This window comes from Triturus cristatus, chromosome 6 (genome assembly GCF_964204655.1).
Source record: "Triturus cristatus chromosome 6, aTriCri1.1, whole genome shotgun sequence".
NCBI lineage: Eukaryota > Metazoa > Chordata > Amphibia > Caudata > Salamandridae > Triturus > Triturus cristatus.
The window spans coordinates 328,705,761-328,728,961 of record NC_140589.1 but is presented as its reverse complement, the minus strand read 5'-3'; the positions used below and the strand labels follow the sequence as shown (position 1 = coordinate 328,728,961).

Here is a 23,201-nt window from a genome sequence, read left to right as displayed (position 1 = left end):
TTGCACACCAAATTCTTTGCCCAAGCATCAGGGCTGACCCTCAACACGGAAAAAAGTACATGCATCACCATTCGGTACTGGAACCACCTAGCCAAAGTGGAGGTTAAAGTAACAAAGCAACCCACCAAAATCCTGGGAATAATCTTCTCACAGGACCCAGAAGGGAAAGAAAACTGGCCACCCGTCCAACAAAATATAAACCAAAAGTTAGGACTTTGGAAGACTAGATTATTGACCATGACTGGGAAAATCATGGTAATAAAAGCTGTGATCCTGCCTTTAATCCTACTTTTTGCAGTGATCTACCCCCCGGACAAAACAACGCTCAGACTTTTGCAAAAAAGTTTATTCACCTTTTTGTGGAACTCCAAAATGGAAAAGCTTACAAGAACTATTGTATTCAAACACCAAAAAAATGGAGAGAAAAACATGCCAAACCTGTATATGTACATTTTCACAACTTATTTTTGCCTCTGCCTCAATGCGATATGTGAAGGCAGAAATGTGGCAGCAAACTTTGTGCGTTATGGTGCTGGAGACATCTTTTACAAATTTAAGATTCTACAAAGAAACAATGCAATCCCTGTCGCCTTCTTCCCCAACAAACTCTATGCCTGCCTAGAACCCTTAATTACGATGCTGAAGCAACTGGAGGTTGACAAAGACTGCTTTGAAGCAAGAACACTGCTGAAAAAAGAACTAGAACAGTTGGAGAAAATGGAGATGGTGAACAACCTACCAGAGAAACTCTCCAATTCAGTTTGGCAAAAAACTAACCACACAGACATTACAAATGCACAAAAAGACATTGCATGGCTGGCGGTCACCAACGCGCTGCCAGTGAAAGCTTTCCAACACCGACGAGGACTGGCAAACTCAGCAACATGCCCAAGACCAGACTGCCCAGCGGAAGAATCAACCATGCTTTTCCTATGGAACTGCTGTTTTGCTCAAAAGTTTTGGAAAAAATTAAAACTGTTGATTAAAGAAATAACCAATTTACAAACATCAATCAATCAATCAAAGCATTTATATAGCGCACTACTCACCCGGAGGGTCTCAAAATATGAAATAGTACTGTATGGTATAGGAAGTTCACTGTCAAAAAATAAAGACAGAACCCTATGGAGGATACTTAGTTGTGCAAAAGAAAGTTTATGGGGAGCCAGAAACCTGCTTTTATTTAAACATTTAAGAACTTGAGATACAAGACGTCATCCACATGTGCCTAGACAAGATTATAGTGTTCCATTATGTAGACATTAAACAGCAAGGAAAAGAAAAAGCAGAAAAAATATGGAAACAGGAAAAATGGGCAGAATGGGTTTCTTAAACGTAGCCTCACTTCAGCATAAAAGTGAGTGTCTTATGAATATAATCTTGATGGAAAACCGGTAGGTTGGTGCCTGCGTGCACCCCCTACTCAGGTTCAAATGTACACCACTGTATGGGATTGGTCAAGATGTATATCTGCACAATTTGATAAATAAAATATATTTTACATGTTTGAATGTACACCACCCTAAATGGGATTGGTTAAACTGTATCTGTAAACAAAACATATTTTCTAAATAAAGTATATTTAAAAAAAAAAAAAAAATCTGTTCTTATCAGTTTAATATCGGATACGTCATCTATCTGGGGACCATATATTAAATTGATTTTTGGAACAGGGAGATGGAATAGGAGCTTGCTCTGTCCATTCCACGCATCAACCTGGTATTGCAGTACCTCCAGGAATGGTGCACTTCCCCACCCGGGGAAAACAATGCTGTTGAAAGATAGATGAGAAAACGAAAGTAGCGCTTCACTACCAAACCCTGTAAAGTGGCGCTACTGTGTTTGCCCGAAAATAAAACCACCCTGGTCACCGCGTCTTGCTTTATTTATTTATTTCATTGATCTGCCGCAAACAAGCTTTATTTATTTATATATTTTTCACGTTTTCTGGAACTTTTCTTTATTTTTATTTCCTTCTCCATACAGACGTTGCACTTTGGAAGAGAAAAATGTCAGAAGGAGACTGCTTTTCCAGCAACAGATTTTCATTCATTTTTGGATCCATTTCACTGGGGAACGAATGGAGGAAGTTTTCCAGCAATTCAGTAGGATCGAGGTAGAGACGGAAAGAGACGAGGAAAGGGAGGGAGGGTGGGAGGGAGGGAGGGAGGCAGAGAAGTGGACACTGTATTTTCCTTCTTTGCTCAGAGAAGCCAAGGGCAGAGTCCTTTTCCTTCTTTGCCCGCCCCGCCCGTCCCCGAACGGCCACGAACGGCCAAGCCTTATCTATAGGCCTTTGGCTACAGGGGAGCAGTGTCCCGGACAGGCGAGGGAGTGGCGCCGGCCACTTCCTGTCGGGGAGCTGTCCAGGGCATCCTGGCCTGATTCCCAGCATCCCCCGGCTGCCAGGCTTTCCGGCCAGCCGGCTTGAAGCAGTGGACAGGAAGGGGCGGGGCATGCAAATACTAGAAAGAGGACAACGTGGGTATGCTAAGTGACGCCTAACGAGGCGAGAGCCGAGGAGGACTCTGGGATTCGGGAGAAGGCCCGAGGCCAGGACCTCCTTTCTATGGGCACATGCTGAGCTCTCGCTAGGAGTCAGAAAAGAGGCGAAAGGGCCTCATGCGACGGTGCAAGGGAAGACCGCGGTCCGGGTCAGCCAGATAGATTGCGTCGGGAGGTGTGAATTCTGGCACCATTCTGGTTATCGCTTCGCAGCCTTTTGGCTCAGATCAGGTGTTTTGCTTGGTTGTCGCCAAGGGTTACGAAGTGCCCCCTGATTCCTCAAGGGCTGGGCCTGCCGTATGCCAGAGGCGCAACTAGAGCCAAATTTCGGGGGGGGGGCTGAGCAAAAATTTCGGGGGGGGGCTGAACTTTAAGCAATAGGCAGAGTGGAGCTGCAGGGGCTCTTAGAAGGGGTGAAACATAAGCAAGGCCTCATTAACATGCAAATGGTCTTTTAAAGACCTGTGAAGTGCTCGGGTGCGGCTGCTTTTTTGCCCGGGAAGGTGTCTCATCCCGGGCTGCCACACACACGACGGGGGGGGGGGGGGGGGGGGCTGAAGCCCTTTGAGTCCAATGGGTGTTGCGCGCCTGTATGCCATACACTCTCCCTACGGGGCTTGGCCTTCGCTCCCTGGCTTGACCGGGGCAAGGCTGCGTCTCTAGGTGGGGTAGACAAGCGGGGGGTTCGTTTTTATTTTTTGTAGATTTTGGTTACGCGGACTGGCGGACATTCCCAGTATATGATGGCCCTGGACACTCCTGATGTTTAGGGCCCTGGACACTTCCTGAGGGGGTCACTGCGGGCCGGGCCACTTGCACCTGGCCGGCCCACTTTGGATTGGACCTCCGTATCCACCTTGGACGAGTTCGGGAGTTTTGGATTGGTCAACGCGGTTCGTGCAGGACTACCAGTGTCCACTGGTCATCCTCAGCAACGGCCTCGGACCTTATCCCTAGCACCAGCCTGTGCTTCCTGCGGAGTCCCTGTGAGGCATCTGGCCCCCCCTTCCCTGGCCACGCAGTTCGCACAGGCCCCCTCTTCGCAGAGGGAAAGGGAGTGGGTCCGAGGGGTAACTTTTGATCTCCTTTCCTGACTTGAACTGCTTCCTGCTGCAGTGCCAGGCTTTCCCTACCGCCTGCCTCTGTTATGGTATCTCCTTAAGGGAGGGTCGCTCTGCACGGCCTGTGGGCCTTTCGCCCCTCCTTTGGTATATTTACATCTTGTGGCATCACTGTTTCCTTTCCACGGAGGACGGGGGCGCTTTCCTTGCTGCTTCCCATCACGCCCTTCGGCCTCATTTGCATGCGCTTTTGAACTGCATTCCTTTCCGCGCAGTGGCAGCTGTCAGCGCGGTGCTTTTTCTTTACATTTTGTGTGGTTTTGTTTCAACCCTTGGGGGCTTGGCCAGTTTCGTTCCTCCTCGCTGGGGGTTTCCCCCGGGCTCTACAGGGGTGAACATGGCCTCATATTCCCGCATGGCGGGGACCTCTGGTAATTTTGACTATATGCCAAATACTGTGCGTGAGGCTGTTAGTGATGCTTTTAAGAAAGAGAAAAATGTGGTATATTTAGTTGACACTATTATTAAGAAGGAATGTAAACTTACCGAGCATGCCATTGAATGTATTCAAGATTTCTCTAACAGGGGCATCTTTGATGTTACGTTTTCAAGTGATTCTATTTGTAAAGATTTTATGCAATGTGTCACCCATCGTCAGGATACCCCCCCCCTTTTCGGGGCCTCAGTGTTACATCTCTTTCCGCCCCTAAAGAGGTGATTCTGGTAGTACACATGTACAATCCCTACACAGATCCGAGACTGATTGAGGTATTTTTAAATCGTTATTGTGCTTCCATCAGGGGTGGGCAAAAAATTAAAAATATCTGTGGGATCTGGAATGGGAAACGAAAATATGTTGTTACCTTTAAAGACGATCCCACTGGTATAGGAGGCTTGACGCACCCCCCACAGACCTTCTCGCTAGGGACCAACAAAGGTTTTTTGGTTTACTCTGGGCAACCCCTTTTCTGCAGACTCTGCCAGCAATTTGGCCACACTAAGGAACAGTGCTCTGGCATGATCTGTAGGAATTGTGGGGGCACCGATCACAAGACACAGGACTGTGTAGTTCCTAAGAAGTGTAACCTCTGTGGCAGTACTGACCATTTGTTTAAAACCAGTCCCAAAGGAAAATTGTCCTATGCTTCTGCTGCTAGTATACCAGGCCCTCTGCCTCTTTCCTCTCCCTCACAGGTGGCGGCATCCTCTCTTGAAGCAGTTCCGGATGTCACCGACTCTGAAATCCTAGGGGTCATAGATTGTGTGGACATTCGGCGCTGTGGTGCCGCTCCAGAACCAGCTGAGGAGGAGGAGAAGAACGATGAGGCGTATGGGGTCGACCCTACTTCTGAGAGCCTTGACTTACAGTCCCTTTTGACAGAGGATGCTGCAAAGGAGAGTACGGAAAGCTTGCGCCTCAAGCACGCTGCTTTAACATGGAAAGCGCAACGCAGAGGTTCGTCCCAGGCGGCATCGGTTGTGCCTACTACTCTGGATCTTGCTCCACCCCCCTCCACGTCTGTCGCCTCGCCTACTGAAGTGCCCGAAACTATCCCTTCTGTCATTTCCCCCACACTCCCTCCTCCTCCCAAACCGCAGCGTCTGCCCAAATTAGGGAAACAACTTGCTGAATCCCCTGTATTGCGAGTGGCATCCCCGGATGTAGTCAAAGATCCGTCCCGAGACATGGATCACAGTGGGTGGACCACTTATTCCACCAATAAATGCAAATCCCGTGCTTCTCAACCCACCACGGACTCCACTCATTCCACGCGCTCTAAGCGCCGTGTTTCCTCTCTGGATCGCTTTTCCAGAGGCGGACGGTATGACCCCCTCCTTTGCCTCTCTGATTCAGAGGAGGCTTATCAGGAAGTTGCTCAGGTACTTGAAGTTACTGATCATCCAGTTCTTGACTTGGAGGATACACCAGATCTGGAGGCCCTATTCTCGGCCTACACCCTCCATTGATGGTGGTTCTGCTCCAGCGCTGAACACCACAAATCCCCTCGCTACAGACCGGACCACATTTCATTCACTCATTCACTGGTGGGGCCCATAACACCAATCATTCATTCTACTTTCAGCATTAATGGTCCTCGAGAGAGGGAGTTTCTTTCTTTACTTCATGCGCTGGAAATGGGAGGAAGAGTGCACCAATCACCTGATGAGTATCGACAAGTTTACCTATACCTCCCTACCTCACCAGGATCTCAAATACATTAAACCCTAGCAGTTCCTCCCATGCTATTGGCCATGGATCAGCCAGTTGCTGGGAATAGCAACCCTTAATTCTTAATAAACAATATACATTGAAATACTTCAAATAATAACCCGACCCAGTTCTTTAAATGCAACAATATGTTTATCTAATTAAAGCATAAGGAAATCATATAGCATTCAATATTTTTGGTTCGCATATTTACCTAATCTGGCTAAATGTCATCCTATATGTCGATTTCAGATCTTTCGTCTCTATGCCCATAAATCAAGGAATGAGTTTGTAAATTGATTGGGCATCTGATCAGTCCATCAGAGTCTCTGGCAGCAGCTGTCCAGCAGTGCCACCGTCCTCTCCGTCAGCATAACGTTGGGCAATCTAGTAAAGTGATGGTGTGCAAGGAATAGAGTGCTCAGACCTACCCTCTCTAGTCTACTTTTATGATAAATTTTTATCGGCAAATGTTTCAATACATGTTTCAGAACAATTTTAATTGGTTAACCAGGATCACTCTTCCTGATTCTCATATATTAAATGTTGCATTAGATGCAGCTTCTCAATTTGTAAATAGATTTGCAACAGTTTGTAGTCCATTCAGGGCAAGTTGATTCCCATACGGGGTTGTGTCCTTAGTGTCATCAATTATAACAGTCCATAGTTCAACAAAGTTCTTTGTTTGATGCTTGGCGCTCCTCCCAGGATGTCCTTCACGGGTACAGTCTGCCTGGGGTCAGGACGAGGTTATTGTTGCTCATCTTTTAGCGCAGGCGCACTTCACTCAGTGACATCTGTGTCATGTCGGGGTGTCAGAATAGGGATGGCAGCCATTTTGTGGCCACTCCAGAAAGGTCAACTTAAGCAAAGAAACATAAAACGTAATTAATACATGCATGGAAATGACTATTAAAATGTTATTCCCTCACTAACCCCTCTATGTGTTATTTTATTTATCTAGCAAAAGCAACACGCATTGCAGTTTTATGCTCACAATTTAAAGCACAATTCACAAATCACATCACAAAGAAACATATATCATGCAATTTCTAAATATCCGACATTAGTACGCGTACCAAATTAGTTTACATATCAATCAAGCCATGCAAATGCGATTCCCACGTGTATTTTCTAATTAGAAATGTTGATTAATTAAACCCACAGCAAACAATTAATACTATTAATGTTAATCAATTATTCATGTTAATTCAAAATGATGAAATGGAGGAGGTATACGTTTCTTAGGGAAAACCTCGCTCCAGCAGTTCCACCTCTCAAGGTGATGTTTCAGGGAAGCCGGTTCCCACTACAGCAACTGTCATGGCTGTATCTCTCTTTTTCTTCATTATGGCATTTTCCCTAGCCTCTTGCTACGTGAGGGGTTTGGGGACAGACTTCCGTCGGACCATGGTTTTGGAATATTTTGGGAACACACCTTACAATGTCATTTGTCTTCAAGAAAGCTATCTCCCATATCACCCTAAATATTTTTCCTTTCAGCAACTTTGGCACTATGGGCCCTCGGCGTGGTCTGGGGGCGCCAACTAAAATAATGGGGTCGTCATTCTTTTTAAAAACAAACATTGGCAGTTACTAGAGGAGAAAGTTCTGTGGCCTGGGAGAGCTCTCCTGCTGTCCCTTTTAATGGATGGCCTCCCATTAAAATTATGTGTTTTGTATGCTCCGGCCACTAAACCAGAGCGGGAACAATTATTTAACACCATTAAACCTTTTCTTGCAGGTGCCACACCCACGGTCCTGGTGGGGGATTTTAACTGTATTCTGCATGATAAAGATCGCCAGGGTACCCAGGGTACTTATACTTTGGATGTAACTTCCAAACTGTTGTTCTCTTCTGCATGGTTTGGATTTTTATGATACTTATAGGAAGCACCATCCTCCAGGTACAGGCTTCACGTGGAAGGCGGACCATGGGAATGCCCGCTCCCGCTTAGATTTTGTGTTCGCATCCAGAACTATTAGTGCAGATCAATGTGGCCTTACACCCATGCCTTTTTCTGATCATGCTATTTTGGAAGTTTAAATAATGAACTCCTCATGGATGAGACTATTTGTGCGAAGTATGCTCAACGATATCAAGTATGGGTGAAACAACGGCATAGGTTTCTCAACACATACCAATGGTGGTGTTGGGTAAAGCGTAACACCAGACTTTTCTTTCAGGAACAAGGCCGCCTCAAACGTAGGGAGGAATGGGCCGCATTCCAAAAATTACACAGGCGTCTTCTCCTTCTCCAGCAGTTGGGGGAGGCAGGCAAAGACGTTAAAGAGGAGCTTCGTTTGCTCACTATAGCAATGAATGACTGGTTGGCACATAAAAATAGGGCTACCATCTTTCACTCTCGTGTTCAATATTATCAAGAAAATGAAAACTGCACCTCTTTTTTCTTTCAAAAAGCCAAATCCTCTCATAGCTTGCTCACCAGGTTAAGGAATGATAAGGGGGATATCAAGCATGGAGTTGCAGATTGTCAACAAATTGCCTTTTAATTTTATTCGCAGTTATACGCTGCCCCGACTAACCCTTCTTCTTTACAAGACCTTGACGATTATTGCTCAAGACTGGAGGGGGGTCTTGATGCCGCCCGGATTGCCCTTCTGGAGCAGCCCTTTGATGGGGAGGACTTCCTATTGGCACTTCGAGCCTCTCCCAGAGGGTCTAGCCCTGGCCTGGATGGGCTCACATGGGAGTTTTACAGAAAATGTTGGGATTTGTTATGTGTTGACTTTATGGCGATGATTAATGCAGGTTTCTCTAAGGACCTCTTTTCTCCAGATTTCTCCGCTGGGGTTATCTCCCTTTTGTATAAAAAGGGGGATGAAACCTCCCTCATGAATTGGCCACCCATCACGCTCCTAAATGTTGAATAAAAATTAGTGGCTAAAGTCCTTGAACGCCGCCTTCGTGCAGTCATGCATGTTTGTGTTCAACAGGATCAAGCTTGCGCTCTCCGGAGCCGCACTATTGTGGATAGACTGGTCACTTTACGGGACACGCTCTGGTACCATCAGGAACGGGCTCTACCAGTAGGGGTTCTCAGTCTAGACTTACACAAAGCTTTTGATAATGTTTCTCATGATTTTCTTTTCCTGGTTTTACAAAAAATGAATGTTCCTCTCACCTTCATTAACATGATACGGACCCTTTATCACAGTGCTAGCAGTAAGGTCAGTATCAACGTTTTTTTCTCCTCTGCCTTTCCCATCTGTTCTGTCGTCCGTCAAGGCTGTCCCATGTCTCCCATCCTTTTTGTTTGTGCTCTAGAACCCTTTTTGTGTAACATCCATCAGGACAAACTGATCAAAGGGGGTTTCGACCCCGGGGGTACTGGGGTCCTGCACAAAGTAGTAGCCCACATGGATGATGTCACCGTGTTATGTACCTCTCCCACCTCGTGCGCAGGAATCTCTTACAAGCCTCTCTTTTTCAGGATGTCTCCGGATTATGTTTGAATATGGGGAAATGTGTTTGTGCCAGCCGGTCACAGGGACCTGTTGTCAAGCAATTACCACTCACGATCACCACAGCACCCACGAAAATGTTGGGAGTCTTCTTTGGAGGACAAGGGTCTGTGGAACAAAACTGGAAGGAGCTTTAGGCTAAGCTGTTGAAAAAGCTTTCTCTTTGGTCCTTGCGTAAACTCACCTTGGAACTGTGTTATTCCCCTTATTGTTATACCTTGCTATGGTGTTCCCTCCTCAGCGCCGCACTTTGCAAAGAATTCAGAAAAGGCTTTTTACCTTCTTGTGTAACTCTCGCATGGAAAACTTAGCAGAGGCAAAGTGTGTAGACATTGGAAAAATGGAGGTAAAAATTTACCGGACCTCACGTCCTTTTTGTTTTCTAAATTATTGTGTTATGTTGTCTCCTGCACCAATGTCAAAAATATCTGCTTTGTTCACACGTTATTTTATGGGAGCTATGCTGCGGCGTTTTGGACTCTACGCCCCTTCCAACCTTTCTCCCTTGGCCCATGAGGCGCCACCCTACTATAAAGGACTTTGCTCTTTTTTGAGGACTTTGGACCCTGAAACGTTTGATCGGGATGTCTGCATTCACCCTACCTTATTGAAAAATGAACTCAGGAAGCAGGAGCAGCCGATTCGGTTGGGCATCCTCTCTGAACCTCAATCAGTGTGAGTATGGAAAATGGTGGGCCACAGAGACATTACCCACAGTCAACGGGACTTGGCTGGGATGGCTGCGCATGGATGCCTTCCTGTGAAGGTCTTTCAACATCGGAGAGGTTTGGCTCCCACAGCTGTTTGCCCATGCTGCGGACACGACGAAACTGTTTTTCATTTGCTATGGGGTTGTCTTTACGCCAAGGCCTTTTGGACCTTACTGCAGCCTTTGCTTTTGCACATTGCAGGCATTTCGGCCTTGACCTTCCATGCCCTTCTCTTTGGACAAAATGTTTCTGCCCAACGTCCTCCCACTGCATGGAGACTTTTGAACTGTGCAAAAGAGGCATTGTGGGATGCCCGGAACCTGTTTCTGTTTCTTCACAAAGACATGGACGCTAAAACGTGCAAGAACCTTTTTCTTGACAAACTTATGACCTATGTTCATATCGATCGTGCCACCTTGGGACTTGAGGACGCTAACTCCTTGTGGCAAATTAAAAACTGGAAAGGTTGGGTCACTTGAAAGGACGTGTATATATTGTTTAGACTGTACTGTTGATTTCATTGTTGTATTTGGCTTGCCACCAGGCTATCAGGATTGGCATTTATATCGCGGACATATTTACATTCCTTATCCTTTTTGTAAAAGCTAAGCTTTCCCACATTGGACTACCCATTACCCATGTATTTATCCCTTGCAACTTTTTTGTATATATTGTAAAGATCTCTGCCATATTGACCTTTTTTATGTATCCTTGGATTTCCTATTGTACATCAATGTCCCTTTTTTATTTAAACTCTGTATATGTGCCTTTATCTCCTTAATAAAGGTTTTCAAAACAAAATCTGTTCTTATCAGTTTAATATCTGATACGTCCTCTATCTGGGGACCATATATTAAATTGATTTTTGGAACAGGGAGATGGAATAAGAGCTTGCTCTGTCCACTCTACGCATCAACCTGGTATTGCAGTACCTCCAGGAATGGTGCACTTCCCCAAATGGGGAAAACAATGCTGTTGAAAGATAGATGAGAAAACGAAATTAGCGTTTCGCTACCAAACCCTGTAAAGTGGCGCTACTGTGTTTGCGCGAGAATAAAACCACCCTGGTCACCGCATCTTGTTTTATTTATTTATTTATTTCATTGATCTGCTTCAAACACGCTTTATTAATTTATATATTTTTCACGTTTTCTGGAACTTTTTTTTATTTTTATTTCCTTCTCCATCCAGACGCTGCACTGTGGAAGAGAAAAATGTCAGAAGGAGACTGCAGAGTTTCATTCATTTTGGATCAATTTCACTGGGAACGAATGGAGGAAGTTTTCCAGCAAGTCAGTAGGATCGAGGTAGAGACGGAAAGAGACGAGGAGAGAGAGAGAGAGGGAGGGAGAGAAGGAGAGAAGGAGGGAGGGAGGCAGCGAGGCAGAGAAGCGGACACTGCCCTTGGCTTCTCTGAGCAAAGAAGGAAAGTCCTTTTACTTCTTTGCCCGCCCCGCCCGTCCCCGAACGGCCACGAACGGCCAAGCCTCTATAGGCCTTTGGCTACAGGGAAGCAGTGCCCCGGGCAGGCGAGGGCGAGGCACCGGCCACTTCTTGTCGGGGAGCTGTCCAGGGCATCCTGGCCTAATTCCCAGCATCCCCCGGCTGCCAAGCTTTCCGGACAGCCGGCTGGAAGCAGTGGACAGGAAGGGGCAGGGCATGCAAATACTAGAAAGAGGACAACACGGGTATGCTAAGTGACGCCTAACGAGGCGAGAGCCGAGGAGGACTCTGGGAGCCGGGAGAAGGCCCGAGGCCAGGGCCTCCTTTGTATGGGCACATGCTGAGCTCTCACTAGGAGTCAGAAAAAGAGGCGAAAGGGCCTCAAGCGACGGTGCAAGAGAAGACCCCGGTCCGGGTCAGCCAGGTAGATTGCTTCGGGAGGTGTGAATACGCACCATTCTGGTTCTCGCTTCTCGGCCTTTTGGCTAAGATCAAGTGTAGAAATACACTTGGGACTAGCTAGAGGGCGCCTGAAAAACCAGACACTTGGTAGTTGCTGGGCCTTCGCTCCACGGCTTGTCCGTGGCAAGGCTGCGTGACGTCCAGGTGAAAGGGGAAAGGCAAGGTAGTAACCCTCAAGGGGCACATGGGAGAAACTGGGCCTTCGCACCACGGCTTGTCCGTGGCAAGGCTGCGTGGACCCTGGGCTTCTTCAAGGGGGCCAACACCCACACCTAGGGAGATATCTACCTCACCCCGAGTGGAGGGACGGGCTGCAGATTCCTGGCTTACCCGGAACCCAGCTGATGCCCAGAAACTCGTGGGGGGGTGGGGAAGCCTCCCTGTGCGGAATTTGCTCCCGCACACAGCTGCGTGGTGATGAACTGGATTCAGAGAGACCCCGGGCGCACTGGGATAGTGCTCGGGCCGGGGTCACTCAGCGGACTGCATTTGCCTTTTTGGGAACACCTGACCACCCGGCCAGGTAAACAGGTGAGCCACCACGAAGGGGTTGGGGGGGCAGATGGACGAATTCACGCGAGACAAATTTGGAGAGACCCTGGGCGCACCAGCTGGGTGCCCGTCCCGGGGATACTCCAAAATACGCTTCTTTACGCTCAGCAAAAAACCGAGAAGCGGAAAAGGGACAAGGACACCCAGTCCCACCTCCGCATTCCGCTCATAGCAAAAAGCGAGCCCCCAGGCGCACCGGACGGTGCTCGGCCAGGGGGCACGCGACGGAGACAGAGCATTTTGTTTGGTGGGAAACTACTTGGCTCGAGAGAACCATCTCCCACGACCCCGCGACATCACAAGCCCCGCACAGATGAGGGTACCTGCAGACTCGGATTGAAACGTGAGCCCCCAGGCACACCGGACGGTGCTCGGCCAGGGGGCACGCAAGAGGGGAAATCAGCATAAACGCGCACGCCCAGGAAAGAATTTGACAAGAGACAACGAGCCCCCAGGCGCACCACACGGGTGCTCGCCAGGGGGCACGCGGGGAAAAAGACTTCATTTGACCACAAACGCGAGCCCCCAGGTGCACCACACCGGTGCTCGGCCAGGGGGCACGCCCGCACTCCCTCCTGCACCAACCCGAAGTCGCAAAGTCGCGAGGCCACCCACACGTGAAGCAACGCCCCATTTCGGACGAGACTCTGAATACACACGAGCCCACAGGCGCACCGGCTGGTGCTCGGCCGCGGGGGCACACCCTCGCAAAAGAAAATGGCAACATCCAGGTCCTGCAGCCGGAACAGGACATCCCACCCACGCAACGAGCACAGACACAAAAGGTAATTTGCCAATGACCAACATTAGTTTTACAGTACGTATAGAAATACAAGATGAGGCAAGAGACAAACGCAGCATTAAGCATTTAATGGAGATAGTGATGAAACAAGTATTTAAAAGAGACCCTGCGCATACAAAATGTATTCAGGACTTCAGTAAAAAAGGGATTTTTGATATTACGTTAGCGTCAGAAACAGACTATCAGAGTTTTTTGTACAATTATAATAGTAATAAGAACCACCCGGAATTCAGTGGTTATAAAGTAACCCCTATCGCGGTCCCCAGGGAAATACCCCCAACGGTGCATATGTGATTGATTGATTGATTGATGTACTTATAGAGCGCAGCTATCACCCTACGGGCATCTTGGCGCTTGCATTGGGAACCCGTCCTGGTTTTTCCCTGTAAGATAACCCATACTGGGCATCCCCAAGGTGAAAGCCAGGCATCCCGCCGCGGGGGGCCGTTGTGGAGATTAAGCAGGCTTGTTGCCCAGAGCTGCATAGTGTGAACTCATGCTTAGAGTGGGCACCGAAGCGAGAATTATCGAGTCCGTGGACAATTGGGATCTGGACCCTGCCGCGTCGGGAATCAAACCCAGGTCCCGGGTCTGATCTCTATGTACAACCCTTTTGCACCAGCCAGCAAAATCGAACTGTTTCTAATGAGATACTGTGACAAAGATAGAGGTGGCACCGAATTAAGAAACAAATGGGGGGCATGGAACGGGAAAAGAAGATACATGGTGATCCTGTCCCCAGATAAGGATAGCATAGGAGGAACAAAACACCCTCCCCTTAATTTCTCCATTGGCCCCAACAGGAGGTTCCTTTATTACCCGAGGCAACCAATTTTTTGTAGGCAGTGTCTGCAATTTGGGCACTCAAAAGAGAGTTGCACAGGAGATGTGTGCAGGAATTGCGGAGTAAAATGCCACAATTGCCAAAACGTGCAACCTATGTGGCACAAACGATCATCTATACAAGGAATGGCATTTAAAACACAGCATTTCCCTGTGGAATAGTAAGAATACAAAAGGGCCCACAGTCAACCCAGGGGAGAACAAAGGGGAGGGAAAGGGGGAACAACAGAAGGAAACCCCACTCCCAGAATCACAAGACCTGTTCGCAGCAAACCCAGAGGGAAATCAAAACCCCAGCAAATCCCAAGCAGAGCCAGAAACCACTAGTAGCCAAACTAGCCCTAGCGAAGACCCACAGCACATAGTGAGAGAAACCCCAGAAAGTCAGAGACCAAACGAGGACCAACTACAACAAGAGCAGGGCACTAGCAGATTGGATTTTAACCCCAGTGACGTCAGCACACACATCACTGGTATAGAAATAGGAGAAGAGGAAACAAAGAACACAGAAGGGAAATAGGAGATAGCACAAAAAAAAGCACAAACAAATCACAAAAACTACAAGACTCACAAGAAATGGAACTTGAAACAAGTGCAGAGACAAAAAACCAAGAACAGGACCTAGACTCAGAGGAGGAGAAAACAAACTACAGCATAGCAGCAAAAAAAGAATACCGAAAGATACATCAGAGAATAGAGAAGTCCCATACAAAAACCATGAAAAGAAAGCAAAACCAGAATTTCAAATTTACACAAAATGCCATCCATACCCGCCAGAAAAGGAGATCAGCAATCAAACTATCTGATCTAACATTAGAGGGGTTTGACCGCCTATTTAACGCTGAAAACACCAGTACAATCTTTGCAAAACTCCCCACCATTTCAGGGAAACAAGGCATAAGCATGTCAGGGCCCACTTCAGCCACAAAGGAAAGTCTTACATCTCCCCTACCAGAGCAAGATAATCCAAGTCCCAATCAATTCGATATATTTCTGGGGAGTGAGGAAGAGATTCCTACCACCAGCCAACAAAACGTAGAGACAGACACATCCGAGTACATTGACGTAGACATCTTATAATGCATAAATGATGTTGAAAATCTACTTCCTCGTGGCTATTACAATAGCCACCCTAAATGTTAAAGGGCTAAAACAAACACCCAAAAGATTGGCTATATATGAATATTGTAAACTCCTAAAGGCAGACATAATATGCCTACAGGAAAGTCACTTACCTTTCAATTATGACTACTCATCCCTACAGGAGGAATTGGACTTAGGACCGTCTATATGGTCAGGGGGCGGGAACAAAAACGCTGGCCTATGCTTACTTTTTAAAAACAACAACTTTACAATTGTGTAACAAGAAAACATTGAACATGGAAGGGCGGTAATGCTACATGTTAATTTACAGGGTTTCAACTTCTGTATCTGTAACATTTATGCCCACACAACCAAAAATGAGAGACATGCACTGTTTGATAATTTACAACACTTCCTAGTAGGGTGCACACCCACTACAGTACTAGGAGACTTTAACTATATTATACGTACAACAGATAGAGTAGGTCTATGCAAAACATACACCCTAGATAAGTCATCCAAAAAACTCAGTGAATTAATCACCAACTTTAGCCTACAAGACTCCTTTACAACTTGCAACCCAAACACTACAGGTTACACTTGGATCTCCAATGATGGAAACACAGTCTCTAGAATCGACCTAATCCTAGTCTCGGGGAACATCCCATGCACCTCCTCAGAATTACAAGACAGCTGCCTCTCAGACCACCAAACTCTAATCACTGAAATAAAAATACCCACCAGGCAGAGAAAAGGAAGCGCCTACTGGAAACTTAAAACCACACTTCTAAGGCAACAAGACATTCAGGAAGCATTCCTAGAAAACTATAGGATATGGAAAACGCAAAAAGGAAACTTCAAATCACAACAGGAATGGTGGGAATACGTCAAAAGACAATCTAAGTACTTTTTCTCAAAAAAAGGTAAAGAAATGGCCGTGGAAAAAAGGAAAGTTTTCAATGACCTACAAGATTCCCTAGCAAACCTAACTGAACTACAAGACGCAGGTGTCCAAGTTACACAGGAAATAAATAAGGTCAAGTCAGATATTATGAACTGGTTCACTAAGAAAGGGAAAGAAACTATGTTCAATACAAGGGTCCTGAAGTACGAAGAGGACGAAAAGTGCAACTCCTTCTTTAAAAAAGTCAAAACCAACCACACACCTATAGACGGCCTTTTAGACCCTCAAAACGTTCTACAAAAAGACCAAAAACACATAGAAACCATAGTACAGAATTTTTTCACAAAGCTTTTTTCAACCAAAGACTCTGATGAAACTACGTGTAACGAGCTCCTGGATAACTATACCGCAGGGCTTTCCACAGAGGAAAAAGAATTCCTACAAAACCCTTTCCAAGGGCAGGAGTTCCTAGACATTATAAATAGGGCTCCCGGTTTTATGGTATTTATTTTTTTGCCATTTCCGTCTGTATTTATCCATATTTATTTTTTGGGCATTTTATCTGTATTTATCCACATTTATTTTTCCCACAAGTAAAAGACGACGCTGCAGCTAGTATTTTTCCACATTTATTTAAATTGACAATGCACACATGCACTCATTTGTTATTGGTCAACACAATACATTCATCTGAAAACTTTGCCATTCGCAGAATGTCCCAAATATGACTAAAAGTGCTATCAAAAGCCATTTGTCTCAGAGCCTTGCAGTTTCTGTCATCGGCACGGAGTGCCACATCCTCTCCCACACTGAACACCATACAGCCTTACTGAGAGAACCTCACACTGCCTTCAGATACAACCCAATTGTGCCCCACTATAAACACCTGGAAGCAACTCAATTCAAATTATGCACTAGACAAGAGTAATATGCTGCTTGAAAAGCATGTCTGCCTGTGCCCAACACTGCTTTCTAAAGTGCATGTTATCATTTTTGAATTTCCTTATAATTCCATGGTTATTAATATTTTAGTTCTTGCCATTGTCAGCTTGAGATCCTGACCGCAATTATGGCCAGACACACAGGGGCAAGAAATGCACTAAGATAAAAAGAAACCCGATTTTAACAGTACAGGTTTGACTGAACTCTGTTCACAGTATAGTATAAATCGGCACCATGGGTGGGCTTCTAAGCAAAAACTTTAAGCCCCTCCATTTATTTTTAGACCCTTTTAAGACAAGTGTTTGTGGATTGTCCTAATTATTGAATTGTTAACGCATGATACAGAAATAATATTTTTCTTGGAGTGTGTTTTTCATTTAATAATTTAGCATATATGATACAAAGCTGGAACCCAGTAAAAATTAGTTAAGTGCAGGCACTTTCTTGAAGCAAGATAACGTACGGTGCCACCAGCAGGAGGCAGCAAAGGAAGCAGTGTCACAGCTGGGGACTATAAATATAACCCTTTTATTGGGAGTGCGGAATGATACGTATTTTCCTGGGACTTTATAAATCCTTGCACCGTTCATCTAAAATGTATACTTTAGAAGGCACAAATCCATGATCATAACTGTCTTTGGAAAACCGTCAGTTTTGTTGAAATAAATTATGGAATTGATGCAAACCCACGGCATTTCAGTAAATAGCATATAGAATCAGGCAGTTGGACTGCTGCGCCAGGTAAGATATTGTCAGACCAAAGAATTTTCATCAGCTTCATGTTTTCGAAAACACCTGTTTCCTGATAGATGGATGAGCTATACCAAAGTCAACATAAAAGTGAGGGTCAAATCCAATTTATGAATTATTATGAAAAGGGACACACCATTAGAGAATGTATCCTGTAAGCCAGAGTTCACGTCCCCCTCTGCGCAGTTTAGTTTCTACCTTGTGTGTTTTGTATTTTATGAAACGCTGCGTAGATAAGGGTCTGGAATGGTAACAGAAGGGCACACTGTATGCAAACCGCGTGAACTGTACAGCCAGAGGAGATACGCTGACACAGTTTACAGAGTTCACTTTCTGCACTTGAACTTTGCCCTACTTGGCAGAGCTGCAGCTAAGGTAGCGTCGAGGGATAAGCTTGACATTATAGATGCAGCTGGACCGTTTCACAATACCACCCCCCTACGTCGTGTGTGTCAGCCGGGCTGAGACAGCTTCCCGGGCAAACACACAGTTTTTGAGCTGCCAGCTGCACCCCAGTACTTCACAGGTCTTTATAAGACCATTCAATTGCTAATGAGGCTTTGTTGCAAAAACTGATAACACCAGCAGCGATACTTACTCTGTGAGCAATCACAATACCATCCTGTTTTGCAACTCTCTGCTGGAAAAGGGCAGCGCCACAAAATGTGCTAGTATTTTCCCGTTTTTACATATAAATACAGACAAAGGAAAACTTGTTTTCCGTCTGTATTTATATGTAAAAATCCGTTTAAATGGAAAACCGGGAGCCCTAATTATAAACAAAGCCCCGAAAAACTCTGTTCCAGGGCAGGATGGCCTACCCTGGGAATTTTACACAACTTTCTGGAGAGACATAGCAAAGGACTTTATAGAAATGATAACACAATGCATAGAAAAACAATCCTTTGTGCACACATTCACACAAGGATCAGTGAAACTAATCCATAAAAAAGGGGAAGTAAACAACTTAAAAAATTGGAGGCCAATAACACTTTTGAACGTGGACAGCAAAATCTTTAGCAAATGCATCACAAACAGGATGAGGAAGGTCCTGAAAACACTAATAGAACCTGACCAGACTTGCGCAGTACCAGGAAGAAAAATCTGGGACAGCCTAATCACTATTCGTGATGCGATTAGCAGAGCCCTAGAGGAAGGGAACCCATTAGGCGTGCTATCATTGGACTTACAAAAAGCCTTTGATAGCGTATCACATGACTACTTGCTTAAGGTTCTATCCAAAATGGGCTTGTGGGGAAGAACCGCATGTATCTCATCCCTGGCCCTACATCGCGACCACGAACACTCACCCGCCGGCGCTAGGACCCGGAGTGCAGAGAAACACCAGGCGTCACCCAGAAGCGTAACCAACTCCTTCCGGACCAATCCCAGGAAGACAACAGCGAAGAAGCCGGAAGAAGAGAGAAGCCAGCGAAGGACGAGACGCCGAGAGAGGAAGACGCGGAGTCCGGGGACAACGCAGAACCGGGAGAAGACCGGGACAAGGAAGAAGACGGCGACAAGCAGTGGTGCGAAGACTGGTTGTCACCACAGGAGGAGGCTGGAGAGCGGCCGCAACTCGGGAGAGTTGCGGCGGAGCCGGTGAGTGATTCGGGACCGGGAAGGGGAGGAGAGGGGTGGACAGAGAAAAGGGAGGTTGGGGCGGGGGGGGCAGGAATAGGGAGTAAAAACAACCCAGAGGGCACGTTTTGAAGATCCTGAGAGCACTTTCAACCCCCTGCACTACCCACTCCCTGTGCAATGACCTGCAAGTAGCAGGACTGTCTGAAACAGAAACTACTATCACCAGTAGACACCCTAAACGATTATCGCTTGTTCCCCATCCTCACGAGCAACACTTCCCGAGCACAAAGACCTGTAGGTCCAGCACCTGGGTACACTGAAGGGACTATTATAAAAACAAACAAGCACATATACTGACGGCTCCTCTTTCTTTTTGTTTGCTCATGAGCCTCCGTGGGGAGACCACTCCCAGAGAACAATACCATCCGAGAGAGGGCACTACGGAAACCGACACCTCCCTGAAGAACGAAGCAAACCCCGAGGACGCCAAGAAAACCCCAACCCCTTTGAATCCATTAAGTGACGCTTTAAATAAAAGTCGCCGACGGGCATTATATATACTGCCTCCTCGTCTGTTTATTCGACCCGCCCTCCCACAGGGCTTCCCCACATCATCTACCCAAATGATTAGAATGATTTATACCAACGCAACCAGCAGAATTATGGTAAATGATGCACTCACAGCAGAGGTGCACATCAAATCAGGAGTACGCCAAGGGTGCCCCCTTTCACCAGCACTCTTTGTATGTGCACTAGAACCTTTACTTTGTACGCTGAGGAAAGACAAGATAATTAAAGGTATCTTCGTACCAGGAGCTAATGGAAAGAAAGCCAAATGCATCGCATATATCGACGATGTCACAGTGCTGTGCCCAGACCCTATAGCAGTCAGAAGAGTTTTCTTGCACACCAAATTCTTTGCCCAAGCATCAGGGCTGACCCTCAACACAGAAAAAAGTACATGCCTCACCATTGGGAACTGGAACCACCTAGCCAAAGTGGAGGTTAAAGTAACAAAGCAACCCACCAAAATCCTGGGAATAATCTTCTCACAGGACCCAGAAGGGAAAGAAAACTGGCCACCCGTCCAACAAAAGAGAAATCAAAAGTTAGGACTTTGGAAAACTAGATCATTGACCATGATGGGAAAATCATGGTAATAAAAGCTGTGATCCTGCCTTTAATCCTATTTTTTTGCAGTGATCTACCCCCCGGACAAAACAACGCTCAGACTTTTGCAAAAAAGTTTATTTACCTTTTTCTGGAACTCCAAAATGGAAAAACTTACAAGAACTATTGTATTCAAACACCAAAAAAATGGAGGGAAAAACATGCCAAACCTGTATATGTACATCTTCACAACTTATTTTTGCCTCTGCCTCAAAGCGATACGTGAAGGCAGAAATGTGGCAGCAAACTTTGTGCGTTATGGTGCTGGAGACATCTTTTACAAATGTAAGATTCTACAAAGAAACAATGCAATCCCTGTCGCCTTCTTCCCCCACAAACTCTATGCCTGCCTAGAACCCTTCATTACGATGCTGCAGCAACTGGAGGTTGACAAAGACATCTTTGGAGCAAGAACACTGCTGAAAAAAGAACTAGATATATAAAGAACAATTGTTCTCTTGGGTAGAAACAATGCGTATTGCGGTTAGCCGTAGTTACTTCAGCATAACATATGATACATTTCTGAAAGCTAGAACATTTCTTAAGCAAATGGGGGAAGGAACAAGAACACAGAAAAAGGGGTTTTCATTAATTTATGTATCAGATTTGATAGCATTCGTTATGCGAACCAAATTACATACAACAAAAATACATTGCAGAATTTTTGCACTTCAAAATTCATACAGTGATACACAATGGTGAGATAGTAGTGCTCAGGGGTGATATAGATACACAGTGCACTGAGGTGGTAGTGGGGGGATGCGGTTTGTTTTGGAGGGCCAAATTCAAGAAGCAGTGACAAGTACGTTAAACAAATTATATAGTTGATAGCGACTATGTCCTGCAATCTGTGCCAAAATAGATCGTCCACGTTTCAACCCTAAGGGCGCTTGGTGGAGTGTCACAAGCGGGTCTTCATCAGGACTGTGGAGGAGGAGAGGCCGCCTATGGGAAGGAGTATTATAATAATGAGTGTTCAAGTTCTCATTGTTCGAAAGTAATTAAATCAAGGAATTGTATTATAGACTCACCCTAGAATTTCAAGGGCGGTCAAGGCAATTGATTGAAGGGGTTGGTTTATTCTAGCAACATGTCTGTGAAAAATAAGGTATTTGTAAGTGCTAACTCAGATGTGAGTAAAACACAATAGCTTGGAATAATTCTAAATTCTTACCAACTGTGATATGAATTGCACAGAAGATCTAAAGGAAAACAAGATAAAGGGGAAAATTAATCCCTAAGAAACCGAAAGTTGATTTGAGAGTGGTATAATCAGGGGACAATGGTAAAACTCACCAAAAAATGATTGTATTCTGGTAAAACGGAGTCCTCACGAAACACTGCTTTCTGGTTGCAGAGCAAGTGAGAAATTAGCTCTTAAGTACTCTAGGCCAAAGCTCCAGCTGGGAGCTTGATGATGATTGACAGGTGTGTCCAAGGACAGCATCACAAGGCCTCACTGCCGAGTCAAAGGGCTACAGCTGAACTGTAGCTAAAACAATCAATCAATTAAATTCTGCCAGGTAAATGTATGCAGACGAAGTGAAGGGAAAAATGCCGATTTGGATAGTTAAACCCGAATCGCTTTGGCGAATGTATTGGGTAAGGGAAAAAGAATATTCATGGTGATACTACCTTGCATGGAAACAATTGATTGATTCATAGAGGAGGGGCCTACGCAGGCAAGCTGGGTTGGGCTCCCACCGTGAGCTTGATGATGATTGACATGAGTGTTCAAAGAAAGCAGCCAAAGGATTTCACTAGCGCTGGGTATGATTGAAGCTGAAAAAATCCAGCTGAAAGAGGCTGTAGGAAATCAATTGAACTTCTGCAAAGTAGATAAATGTATTCAGGGAAAAGCAGTTTTATAAAAATACACTTCATGAATTCTGGATGTGGGTGCTGATCATACAATCTTGTCTAAATTTGGAGGCTTGGACAGGTATTCAGTCTCCATGAAAAAAGTGTGTTTTATGTAATGGAAACACAGTGATTCATGCAGGAGTAACAAGAATATAATGAAAGAGCACAAAAAATGATAGAGACAACAGATTTAAAGCACTCCGAAAGTACAATGGTATTAATAGTCATTAATTGCCTGTAGCCTTGTGAGCAGCGTGGGGCCATTACCTGTTTGTTTGCTGTTTCACTGCGGACCTCCTGCTGAATCCCTGCATTGGTTGAGTACCTGTGGGGACATATCTTGCCGGTCTCCCCCGCCGCCGCAGCCCCGTTACACCTGAGGGCGTGGCCGCTGTGAGGGGAGACTACACCCCCCAGAAGCCTTAGCGGCCGGACGCCGCATATCGTCATCTCGCGCCCGGTGGCGTATAAAATTGAGCCTGAACTCTGGCTGAGTGGGAGCCTTGCCTGTAGCCTTGTGAGCAGCGTGGGGCCATTACCTGTTTGTTTGCTGTTTCACTGCGGACCTCCTGCTGAATTCCTGCATTGGTTGAGGACCTGTGGGGACATATCTTGCCGGTCTCCCCCGCCGCCGCAGCCCCGTTACACCTGAGGGCGCGGCCGCTGTGAGGGGAGACTACACCCCCCAGAAGCCTTAGCGTCCGGATGCCGCATATCGTCATCTCGCGCCCGGTGGCGTATAAAATTGAGCCTGAACTCCCGCCTCGCGGGACGCGCGCGGGCGGTGCCGGGAGAAGCCCGGGACAAGGGCGGGACCGTTTGTGTCCGTTAG

At 46.1% G+C, this 23,201-nt stretch overlaps 2 non-coding genes across 2 annotated transcripts; both read left to right on the top strand.

The window, feature by feature from the left end:
* Window positions 1-1,558: 1,558 nt before the first annotated feature.
* On the top strand, window positions 1,559-1,753 carry LOC146816860 (U2 spliceosomal RNA). The gene has a single exon (XR_014964950.1). It is a non-coding gene; the product is annotated as a U2 spliceosomal RNA (small nuclear RNA).
* An 8,989-nt stretch (window positions 1,754-10,742) lies between these two features.
* LOC146816859 (U2 spliceosomal RNA) lies at window positions 10,743-10,925 on the top strand. Its single transcript, XR_014964930.1, has one exon. It is a non-coding gene; the product is annotated as a U2 spliceosomal RNA (small nuclear RNA).
* Window positions 10,926-23,201: the final 12,276 nt, after the last annotated feature.